The sequence below is a fragment of the Podarcis muralis genome, chromosome 3, assembly GCF_964188315.1.
Source record: "Podarcis muralis chromosome 3, rPodMur119.hap1.1, whole genome shotgun sequence".
NCBI lineage: Eukaryota > Metazoa > Chordata > Lepidosauria > Squamata > Lacertidae > Podarcis > Podarcis muralis.
Window position 1 is genome coordinate 8,084,652 of NC_135657.1, and position 12,015 is coordinate 8,096,666.

The 12,015-nt window shown below is 43.4% G+C and overlaps 1 long non-coding RNA gene across 1 annotated transcript; it reads right to left on the minus strand.

Moving 5' to 3' along the window:
• Positions 1-1,656: 1,656 nt before the first annotated feature.
• Positions 1,657-7,179, minus strand: LOC114593378 (uncharacterized). The gene is made up of 3 exons (XR_003705665.2): positions 7,091-7,179; positions 4,287-4,407; positions 1,657-1,812 (listed from the first exon to the last, which is right to left on the minus strand). It is a non-coding gene; the product is annotated as an uncharacterized LOC114593378 (long non-coding RNA).
• Positions 7,180-12,015: the final 4,836 nt, after the last annotated feature.

Here is a 12,015-nt window from a genome sequence, read left to right on the forward strand (position 1 = left end):
AACTCCAAGTTCCTCTAACCCAGGGTTAGCCAACATCATGCCCCCAGATGTTGTTGGGCTGGAACTCCCATCATTCCTGATTATTGGTCATACTGGCTGGATCTGATGGGAGCTGGAGGGCATGACCAGGAGGTTGGAATAGAAAGGACTCACCACATCACTGGCAGTCTGGGTTGTGTTCAAAGCTTCTGCCCTTTCTTCTGGAAAGAGCTGGGAGGAGCGATGCAAAAACAGGCACCGCTGAAACAAAGTCAAATATGAGTGGCTGGTTCCTGGGCCAATTATCCCGTTCATGAATGGGCTTTTAAAGAACCCCTGCCATTTTGCCAACTCCTTCAATCCACATATCACACATTTCCCCCATTTGGCCAATCGACATCATATCATCCACACAATGGAAAAACCACATCCAGAAGTGGCTTTACGTTGTGTGAACCAGCTGCTGTCAGGGACCGTGCTGAGGAGGGCTGCACAGAGGAGGAATTGTAGGAGCCTCGCCCTGCTTCTGATCAGGATCCTGAATCTTCCCAGGAGCAGGAAGACAGTATAGATTTTGAACAGTGGTTTGCAGAGAGGCATAGTTCAGAAGGCAGAAGCTGAGAAGAAATGGGTGGGGAACAGCTAGGAGGAGGAGAACTGGGAGAGAGAGAGAGTTAACAGACTCAATGTCATTGGAAAGCGTTCATCCACACAGCCCAAGGTCAAGGAGAACAGATAAGGTGGCAGCACAGAAAGCACAGTGGTTGCAAGACCAGTTGGCAAGACGCGGTAGTGACGTGTGTGGCTCGCTCTGTCACAAGAGACTAGGGCCCTGCGGGACCTGACATCTTTCCACAGGGCCTGCAAGACAGAGCTGTTCCACCAGGCCTTTGGTCAAGGCGCAGCCTGACTCCCTCCTCTGGCAATCTGCGCAGAATTTTTGCTTAATGGTTGCCATCAATTTGATTTTAATTAATTCTTATAATGAAATGTTTTTAGAATGTTGGATTATTTGATTGTTGTTAGCCGCCCTGAGCGTAGCTTCAGCTGGGGAGGGTGGGATATAAATAAAATTTATTCTTATTATTATTATTATTATTATTATTATTAGGGAGGTAAGGGGTGGAACTCTTAATTGGAAGCACCGCCATTCCTAGGAAATGGATTATTTGTTCTCTCGCTGTGATCATTAAAATTTCTAACTGGTAAGAAGACTCCTTTTCCTTTGTTCTACTTATCTACTGCCAAGATGGGAAGGAAGCCAATTCCCTGAAGCCAGACAGCTGCTGAAATGATGGGGGGGGGGGACACACACACCAAGAAGGACCATCTTCCCTTCAGATCAGCAGATGCAAGGTGCATACAATGTGAATATAATTCTGCTGCAACAGGAACTATTGCATCAGATTTGGCCATTTGGTGCAATCTAGCTCGTGTAAACAAGGTGGGAGATTTGGCAGCTGAGTTCAGTAAAGTATAAATGGTAAAACATTAGAATTTGGGCTGCTCTTATTCAGAGCCAACTTGCATGGTCACAAAAGTGTCACTATCTCATCTGTGTGCTTTAGGTCCATTGGCATGTGGTTGTACAGGGGGAGGAATGAAAAAAGGAGTCAAAAGAACCAATCCATAATCTTCCCATTCCCAAACATGAACAGATTCATTTCAGTCACAAAGTTGCATTACAAGTTGTTTTTATTTAGGTGTGAGGCAATCACATCTCTCTGTGTAGTAAAATCCCAAGTGTGCGGTCCATAGAAGTTTCACAGCGGCAGGAGGCAGTGAATTCCAAGTAGACCATTGAGATGTGGCCAGGCGGTCGCCAGTTAACGCCTGCACAAATAAGGAGGACAAAGAGAGACATATTTTATTCTGGAAAAATTCGACTCAAGAAAGTAAATTTGGTTCATATGAAACGTACAGTCATTCCCTGACCAGCTACAGAAATACGAAGAGGCTCATTCAGCAAATCCCCAGCTGTTAAGTGCATAAGGAAAGCCTGCTTGGATCTGACAAGCGACCCATCTAGTCTAGCATCCTGTTCTCACAGTGGCCAACCAAATGCCTATGGGAAAACCACATGCAGGACCTGAGCAGAACAACATCGTCCCCTCTTGGTATTCAGAAGCTTACTGCCACCGACCATGTAGGCAGAGCATAGCCACCATGACTAGTAGCCACGATACGGTAGCCATTGTTCAAGTAAGATGAGAGGAAGAGCACTAGATTCAGCCCACTGTGCCAAATAGCCAACAGGTAATATGTTCCTGGTCCAAGTTGCATCTTCAGATGTCTAAAATCTCATGTGTTATATCATACCTTGGCATATGTCTGGCAAGGGCTGACATGTACCGAAGATTTCCTAAGGATGCTTTTAGCCATTGGTTTGGTTGACAGTCTTTAGACTTTCAGGGAAGTCTTTCCAGATCAACATATCAGAGCAGAGTATTGCGGGGGTGGGAGTGGGACTGATAATCTGCGATTTATTTCTTTTCTATCAAGTGACTAATAAATGGATTACTAAGGAGAATGATCTTTCTTTGGTGCATTTTTATCAAGAGTACTATCACACTGGAAGTTCTTTCGCTTCTTAAACTTTTCTTCCTTTCTTTTTCTCTATTTACTCTCTCTCTTCTCTTTCTTTATTTTTCGCTTTCTCTCTTTTAATTCCCTTTCTTCTTTTTACTTTATCTCTTCCTGTTTGTTTGTTTGTTTGTTTGTTTGTTTGTTTGTTTGTTTGTTTGTGTCTCTCTCTCTTTTGCCTCTGGATTAATGTTTTAATTTGGATTTTTAAAATAATAATAATGAGAATAATCTTTGTATTTTTCTTTATAAACTGTATTATTATTATTATTATTATTATTATTATTATTATTATTATTATTATTATTATTTTAAAAGTACATCACTTCATTTTTTTTAACTTACCATACAAATCAATAATCATAGATACATGTGTATATAACCTGCATTTAATCAGCAAGGGGTCTTGATTTTTTAATAATAATAATTAGCCTCTTGGGGGACTATTGTTGATTTGCTATTGTTTAACGATAGTAAAGAGAAAACTACTTCCACCAAATTAGGCTGCTGAAATAAATGAATCTAACCAGAAGTGCATTCTTTTTATCCTTCCACCAGCAGGTGAAAATTTTCTTATTCCAACAGGCTTTGGGGATTCATTGTTTTCAGGAAAGGACTACTACTATGATGTTTTTACTGTAATTATCTGTATGTTTATATATTCTATATTCAGTGGTAACTCGGTTTTCGAACACAATCCGTTCTGAAAGACTGTTCAAGTTCTGAAACGTTCAAAAACCAAAGCATTTACTTATGGAAAACTCAGTATGGAAGCCGCGTGGCACTTCCGACTTCCAAAAAGTATTTGATGACTGAAGCATTTACTTCCAGGTTTACGGCGTTCGAAAACCAAAACGTTTGAAAACTGAGGTACCACTGCATTGTAATTCTATTACTGTTTAATTACTTCTTAATAATCCCCTCTCGGTGTTTTTAGCTGTTTCTATTTCATTTGTAAGCCACCATGAATCCCTGCCATGGAAAATGGTGGGAGAGAGCTAATAATAATAATAATAATAATAATAATAATAATAATAGGAGGAGGAGGAGGAGGAGGAGGAGGACTATGAGCTCAGTTCAGTTCTGGTGCTCAAAACACCTTCTGAGCTCAAGATTCTTTAATTCTAAGTGTATGATTTTTCCACCCAGCTCTCAGTGGTAGATTATGGTGTTCTAGTAAAAAACAAAGTAGAGCCAAAACTTAAAATCTGCTGTCTTTATGGTGTTCATTCAGGTTCTGTGAGGGACACAGATGTGGGACTCATGTCTGCCCCATGAGAAGCACAACAGAGAACACATCCAAACCTATTTTGTGGCTGTTCACATTACATTTATATTTTTTTTTTTTTGCTTTTCTCACATACACAAGAAGGGAGCCCCAAGTGGTTCTAGCAACAGGTAAATTGTCTTCCATGGCAACCACTCCACCATTACTGAACTCTCTGGGGAATCCCTGAAAAGCTTCAGAGTATCACAGTTCAGAAACTATTGCTCTAGGCTTTCCAAAGTATTGTAAGTTGGATATTAGGCAATGGGCAATGAGAGAGTTGACTCAAATGCATGGATGCTGTCTTCCATAAATTCACTTGGAGGCAGTCTGCTTTTCACTGGCAAACAGGGGTGCCAAGTTGAATACTGATGGGCACTGAAGGGATCTTGACCCTGGCTCCTACATTTGCAAACATGTGCCTTGTTCTCTTTCAGCCAGAGATCTTTGCTCTCACCTGCAGCAGGCAATCTTTCTAGCACAATTCCCGATGCGCTTGTAGTCACCAGGACATCTGCGCCTCACACATTTTCCATGGGCTTCACGACACTGCTTGGCATTACCGATTCTAGAAAATCCTGCAGACACACAGAGACACAAAATCAAGTTGGAGCAGAACTGAGCTCTTTGCAGTTTGAGGCTTTGGCATAAACAGACCAGCATTTCCTTTTATTTTAGCATTGCCAAGTACGACATAGTCAATTTTATTTATTTAGTTTGTATGGTAAAACTGGGACGCGGGTGGTGCTGTAGGTTAAACCACAGAGCCTAGGACTTGCCGATCAGCAGGTCAGCGGTTCGAATCCCCATGACGGAGTGAGTTCCCATTGCTCAGTCCCAGCTCCTGCCAACCTAGCAGTTCGAAAGGACGTCAAAGTGCAAGTAGATCAATAGGTACCGCTCCAGCGGAAATGTAAACAGCGTTTCTGTGCGCTGCTCTGGTTCGCCAGAAGCGGCTTAGTCATGCTGGCCACATGACCCGGAAGCTGTATGCCAGCTCCCTCGGCCAATAAAGCAAGATGAGCGCCACAACCCCAGAGTCGGCCACGCCTGGACCTAATGGTCAGGGGTCCCTTTACCTATGGTAAAACTAGGGATGTTGGAGAAGTCTGGGGGAAACAGAAACGGAAGCAGAAATTGCCAATGTTCATTTATTCACCCCATTCTAGAATGGAAACCATTCCAACTTAGGGTTGCCATATTTCAGAAAGTGGAAATCTGGACACAAAAGTTGTTTTTGAGCTATTTTTAAGGAAATTTGCCAAAACAATAAACACTTCTGGCATGGGTGGACAGACAGCCAGGTTTCCCCAGATATTTTTACTGATTTTTGGAAAGTCCGCACAGGCACCATTTCCGACAGACGAATCCCAGATATATCTGGGAAATCCCAGACATATAGCAGCCCTATTTCAACCAATATGATAGATAGAATATTTATTTGCATTGGCCACTAGCCATAGCAATAAAATAAAATAAATGTACTGAAGATAGAGGTAAAAACCTAACCATAAAAGATACATTTTGGGGGTTTACATCAATATTCAAATAATAGATCTTATTCTCATTGCCCCTGCTTGCAGTTTTTGCTGTCACCTGATCATCTTGATCTGCTAAAAGAAAGGACACAGTAGCAATGGTTGAGTGACCTGGCTTGGACAATAATAGAGGGCTAATAACCTCACTCCTCAAATCCTTATAAAGAGTGCAAGCCAGAAGCACATGAACCACTGACTCAGTACAGTGGTACCTCGGGTTAAGTACTTAATTAGTTCCGGAGGTCCGTTCTTAACCTGAAAATGTTCTTAACCGGAAGCACCACTTTAAGCTAATGGGGACCTCCTGCTGCTGCCGCACGATTTCTGTTCTCATCCTGAAGCAAAGTTCTTAACCTGAGGTACTACTTCTGGGTTAGCAGAGTCTGTAACCTGCAGCGTCTGTAACCTGAAGAGTATGTAACCTGGGATACCAGTGTACTTCCATCTCCACAGGGACCTAAATATTTTTCCAGTGGAATTTTTTGAAATCGCCCCTCAAGTGCAGCCGAAGGCAGTATATTCAATCTTGCGAAAGTGAAAGCACGTCTGTATTTTGCAAATAGGGTGCCAAAGTGTCAAAATGACTAGGTGGGAAATAAGCATACCATGGATGAAATTTCCTTATTGTGGCCAGGTTATTCTGTCACTCGATATCACATAGGCGCTGTCTCATTAAATTATTTGCTTTACTGAAAACCCGTGTTAGTAGCTGCTGTAGTGATAAACCAGAAAAGCAAAGCTTTTGGTTGACAATTTTAGTCCAAGCACTCTCATGCGTGTTATTTACTGTTGTTGCTTTCAGTCTGCCCACATTAGGTAACTGATCACATCCCACCCATCCCATTTGCACTGAGATTCTTTGCATTGGAAAAAAAATGGGGTAGAATAACACAATGGCAACATAACATACCTAATTTATGTAATTATGGAAATTTGCTACAACAGACAGCAAGATGGTGTTGCTGGACTACAACTCCCATCAGCTGCAGACAGTTGTCCAATGGTCACGGCATATGGGAGGTGGAGTGCAGCAACATCTGGAGGACCACAGACTCCCTGCTAAATGACAGAAAAATGTAACAAGTGAAGCTTCCCTCACCATTTAATTTTCACACCAGGAAAAGCTTCCTCTACTAAATTTCTGCAAGCTAGACTCACTGCATATGTTTGCAAGGACTAGTCCAAGACTGAACCATGGCTTAATGGTCAAGGATTTGCCTTGCAAACAGAAGGTCCTGGGTTGAATCGCCAGCATCTCCAGGTAGGGCTAGGGAAGACTCCTTCCAGAAATCCTGGAGAGCCACTACCACACAGTGTAGACAACAGGAGCTAGATGGGCCAATAGTCAGTAGAAGGCAGCTTCCTATGTTCCTAAGACAGGAGCCCCTTCCCATTCCACAATCAGAAGCTTCTGGGCTAACAACTTGATCTTACTTCAACATTGGTAGCAAGATAGTGTCCCCAACTGCACCTCAGGCATCAGGATAAACTAGGCGGCAACAGAGGAGAATGGCTATGGGGCTCAGGAGGAACACCTGGGAGCTGCTGCTGATGCCTCCAGAATTTGTGAATATCCTCATACAGTCTCATCTTCGTCCTGTCCTCTACCAAAAGTTCTTACCTGCTTCTCGTCCACATGGGAGTAAGTCCCATCAAATCACACTTGATTTTCACAGAGTTTATACAGAGACAAGGGTTTTTTTAAAAAAAAATATGGCATTACCTGGAACCACCAGCATCATCATGCAGAGAAGCCCAAAAACAAGGTGAAGGAGCCTCATGGCTGAAGGTTCAACTGCAATCTACCACCACTGGCAACCTGAGATGGAGAGGGGATGTGATGCGGATATTTAAAGGCTTCTAGAGATGGTGACATACCAGGTAGTTGCAAAAAGGGGAAATCCAGACTTGGTTTTGCAAGCTCTTCATGTCAACAACCTGAGGCCATTTCACAGACCCAGCATTTCACCATGTTAGGGGCATCTCCAATGAACTACATTAGAGGACTACAAGGTGGAGATCTCCCTTAGCATTCCCATCTTGATATTTTACAACCCATCTTGATCATTTTTGAAAGAGATGTAGGGCATGTCATCAGACTAAGTATTCTGTAGAAGTTTAACCAGTCCCAAAGACTTCCAACAAAATCTCAACACTACAAAGATGTAGAGATGGCCACCAACTTGGATGGCTTCAGAAGAGGCTTAAACAAATAGTAATAATAATAGTAGTAGTAGTAGTAACAACAACAACAACAACAACAACAACAACAACAACAACAACTTATTATTTCTACCCCGCCCATCTGGCCGGGCCTCCCCAGCCACTCTTCCAACAAAATATTAAAATACAGTAATGCATCAAACATTAAAAGCTTCCCTAAACAGGGCTGCCTTCAGATGTCTTCTAAAAGTCTGGTAGTTGTTGTTTTCTTTGACATCTGGTGGGAGGGCGTTCCACAGGGTGGAGCCACTACCGAGAAGGCCCTCTGCCTGATTCCCTGTAACCTGGCTTCTTGCAGTGAGGGAACTGCCAGAAGGCCCTCGGAGCTGGACCTCAGTGTCCGGGCAGAATGATGGGGGTGGATACGCTCCTTCAGGTATACTGAACCAAGACCATTTAGAGCTTCAAAGGTCAGCACCAACACTTTGAATTGTGCTTGGAAACATACTGGGAGCCAATGTAGGTCTTTCAAATGATGGAGGATAATGTCTACTGACCCTAAGGACCATGTACTCCCTCCATTTTCAGATACAGTTTGCCTCTGAATACCTATTGTTGGGAATTGCAAGTGGCAAGAGTGCCGTTGCTCTCAGGTCCTCCTTGCAGGCTTCCCATGGGCATTCAGCTGGTCATTGTGAGAACAAGATCCTTCTCTAGATGGGGCTTTGGCAGGGCTCTTCTTGTCTTCTTATTTTATTCATAAAATTCCTAACCACCATCACTGCCACCCCCACCCCCCTTTGCCATAAGGTGCTTGGGTTCTTAATGGAATCAGTAAAAACAGAACAGCAAAGGTCACAGCAAAGGGACCTAACAGGAAACCAGCTGAAAAATGGGGTTATCTCAAAACTCTTTTGCCCTTTTTATTATGCAATGACCTCCAGGAATGCCCTCAACCTCTATTTCTATGGCCTAGAGCTACTGCTGGGGATTTTCAATGCAACTTCCAAAGAACTGGTATGCACCAACTGGCTAGAGCAAAACTGTGTTGTGCAACAACATCTGCAGCCTGTTGGAACAGGATGCTGGACTAGAAGGGCTAATGGCTCTTCTTATACTCCTACAGTCTTTGCAAAAGAGTCTGGCAGGCACCTACTGTTGTCATCAAACATGTCTCAGCCCAGATTATTTATTGGACTCCAAAAAAACCAACAAATTACCTTCTAGACAGCCTGTTCGTTCATCTTTTTTAGGAATAACAAATCAGAGCAGTCGAATCTCACTGTCCTTGTGCTAAGCTAACCCATATAATGTTGTTGTTGTTTAGTCATTTAGTCGTGTCCGACTCTTCGTGACCCCATTCCACTGCCTCCCGCAGTTTGGTCAAACTCATGCTGGTAGCTTCAAGAACATTATCCAACCATCTCGTCCTCTGTCGTCCCCTTCTCCTTGTGCCCTCCATCTTTCCCAACATCAGGGTCTTATCCAGGGAGTCTTCTCTTCTCATGAAGTGGCCAAAGTATTAGAGCCTCAGCTTCAGGATCCGTCCTTCCAGTGAACACTCAGGGCTGATTTCCTTCAGAATGGATCGGTCTGATCTTCTTGCAGTCCATGGGACTCTCAAGAGTCTCCTCCAGCACCATAATTCAAAAGCATCAATTCTTCGGCGATCAGCCTTCTCACTTCCAGCTCTCACTTCCATACATCACTACTGGGAAAACCATAACGTTTACTATACGGACCTTTGTTGGCAAGGTGATGTCTCTGCTTTTTAAGATGCTGTCTAGGTTTGTCATTGCTTTTCTCCCAAGAAGCAGGCGTCTTTTAATTTTGACTGCTGTCACCATCTGCAGTGATCAAACCCATATAATAGTATCTCTAAATTCATTAGAGGAACAATATAAGGTAGGACTTTTAAAATAGCAAAGTCCACTCCTCTGTCATGTTTGCAATAGACCTGCCAAAGCTATGTTTTCCATACAACACATTTAGTCAGAAGGAATTCCCATTGTATTAAATGTGGCCTCAAACCTTTGACCTTCTGTTCTCTAGTTAGGGGATTACCCCACACACCCCCACACATTCACCTGTAATCTAGGAGGTTTTAGTTCCTTCTCAAAAGTTTCATTACCTCATCATCATGCAGGGCACCATTTTAAAAAGATTGTATTGTGTGACTTGATATTCCTGTTCTTCTTCTTTTTTTTACAGCATACTGAGTCCTGGTAAATCCCCAAGGGGTAGGAAGAAAAATAACTAGCCATAGATAGCTCCAGGGCATGGTGTATGTGGTATGTGCATGTCACCGAGAGCCTCTGCTATGATGGAAGAAGATAAGCATACAATGGAGGTCTTGTTCCCTGATGAAGAGAGCAAGAAAGCCAGTAGGCCTTTGGACAGAGCTGTGAGCAATTCAAGTTAGAATTGCTGTAGAGTTCATCCCCACCATTCTGGCACAATCCATTAAGAATTTGACCTCCTTTTCATCCATGTATTTAAAATAGATTTAGGCCCCATCTGCACCCCATCAAAACAATTTATGCAACAATAAAACAGCAATAAAAAACTACACTTAAACAACAGCAATAATAATTTTATTAATTATACCCCACCCATCTGTCTGGGTTTCCCCAGCCACTCTGAGTGGCCTTATTGTTGTTGTTTAGTCGTTTATGTCTGACTCTTTGTGACTCCATGGACCAGAGCACGCCAGGCACGCCTGTCTTCCACTGCCTCCCGCAGTTTGGTCAAACTCATGCTGGTAGCTTCGAGAGCACTGTCCAGCCATCTCGTCCTCTGCCGTCCCCTTCTCCTTGTGCCCTCCATCTTTCCCAACATCAGGGTCTTTTCCAGGGAGTCTTCTCTTCTTATGAGGTGGCCAAAGTATTGGAGCCTCAGCTTTACGATCTGTCCTTCCAGTGAGCACTCAGGGCTGATTTCCTTCAGAATGGAGAGGTTTGATCTTCTTGCAGTCCATGGGACTCTCAAGAGTCTCCTCCAGCACCAGAATTCAAAAGCATCAATTCTTCAGCGATCAGCCTTCTTTATGGTCCAGCTCTCACTTCCATACATCACTACTGGGAAAACCAAAACAGGCAGTGGGTGGCTAGGGATGCTCGCTGCGTAGGCGGCTAGCAGTGCCCCCCAACGCTCACCACAAGGGCGGCGAGCAGCTAGGTATGCTTGTCATGTGGGTGGCTAGCACTACCCTCGCAGGCTGGCTAGCTCTGCCCCTGCACCACTCTGGGTGCCTGAGCAGGTACCTCTGCCTCTTATCTCAGGTAGCAAGACCAGTGGCGTAGCGTGGGTTGTCAGCACCCGGGGCAAGGCAGTGAGAGAGAGTGAGAGAGCCAGGTAGGGGCAGAGAGCTGCGAGTGCGAGCGCCCCCCCCCGATGTTGCGCCCGGTGCGGCCGGCCCCCCCTGCACCCCCCACGCTACGCCACTGAGCAAGACTCTTTTCAAAAGATGTAGGGAAGTTAGCAAACAGCTAAATCCATTCCTCAGCTTGGATCTTATAATTTAAAGGGAGGAGTTTTATCTCAATTTTATGGGGATTGGAGAAAGCTTTGAAACCTCAGCTAGGTGCAAAGGAAAATAGGTTAGAATAAAGAAAAAAAGAAAAATATTATTCAAGAGCCAGCGCAATATATTTGCATTAAAGAAAATCACTATAAACGGCTCTATCAATGGTATATGACTCCATACACAGTAGGATTTATAGTATGTACGATGGAAAACTATAGACATTTGAATATTAAGGGTGTATATGAAACACATTTGCTTAGAGTGAGAGATAGCAGTGGTAACTTGTTGGAACAGGTTAAAACTTTAAAAAAAATAGGCATTCACTTCCAATATGACTCCTCCTGTAAACTCGCACTTAATGGAATGGATACTTTTGCTCGGCCATTACCGTATTTTTCGCTCCATAGGACGCTCCTAACCAAAAGACGCAACAAGTTTTTAGAGCAGGAAAACAAGAAAAAAAAGAAAAGAAAAAGTGTGTCCTATGGAGCGAAAAATACGGTACTTGTTTCTTCTTCAACAGAGGGAATCAAAACGTCCCAGCTGCACTAAAGGTCTTTAATGCTTTGATGCAAAGTAGGCCCAAAACTTCTGTATGGCATCCCATTATAGACTGGTGCAATTAACCAATCATTGGAACGCATCTGTCAATCAAAATTTCTGTGCAAAATCCTGGGACTGCCAAATTGTGTGCTGTATGCAGCCATGTGTCTGGAAACAGGCCAAGGGCTTCTGGAAACCAAAGCGTGGTTCACCACTATAAAATTCTGGCTCCACTTACATTTTAAGTCTGATCCGTCTTCTTTAACTTTCCATATGCTGGCGGAATCCCACCACTCCAAATGGTTGGCTGGCATTAAGAGCAGAAAATCAGAACCTGTGGCTTATCCTTTGAGTCGCTGCTTATGCTCCCACAATTAGGAGCATTCCAGACATTCAAGCACAGAATAATAGAATAA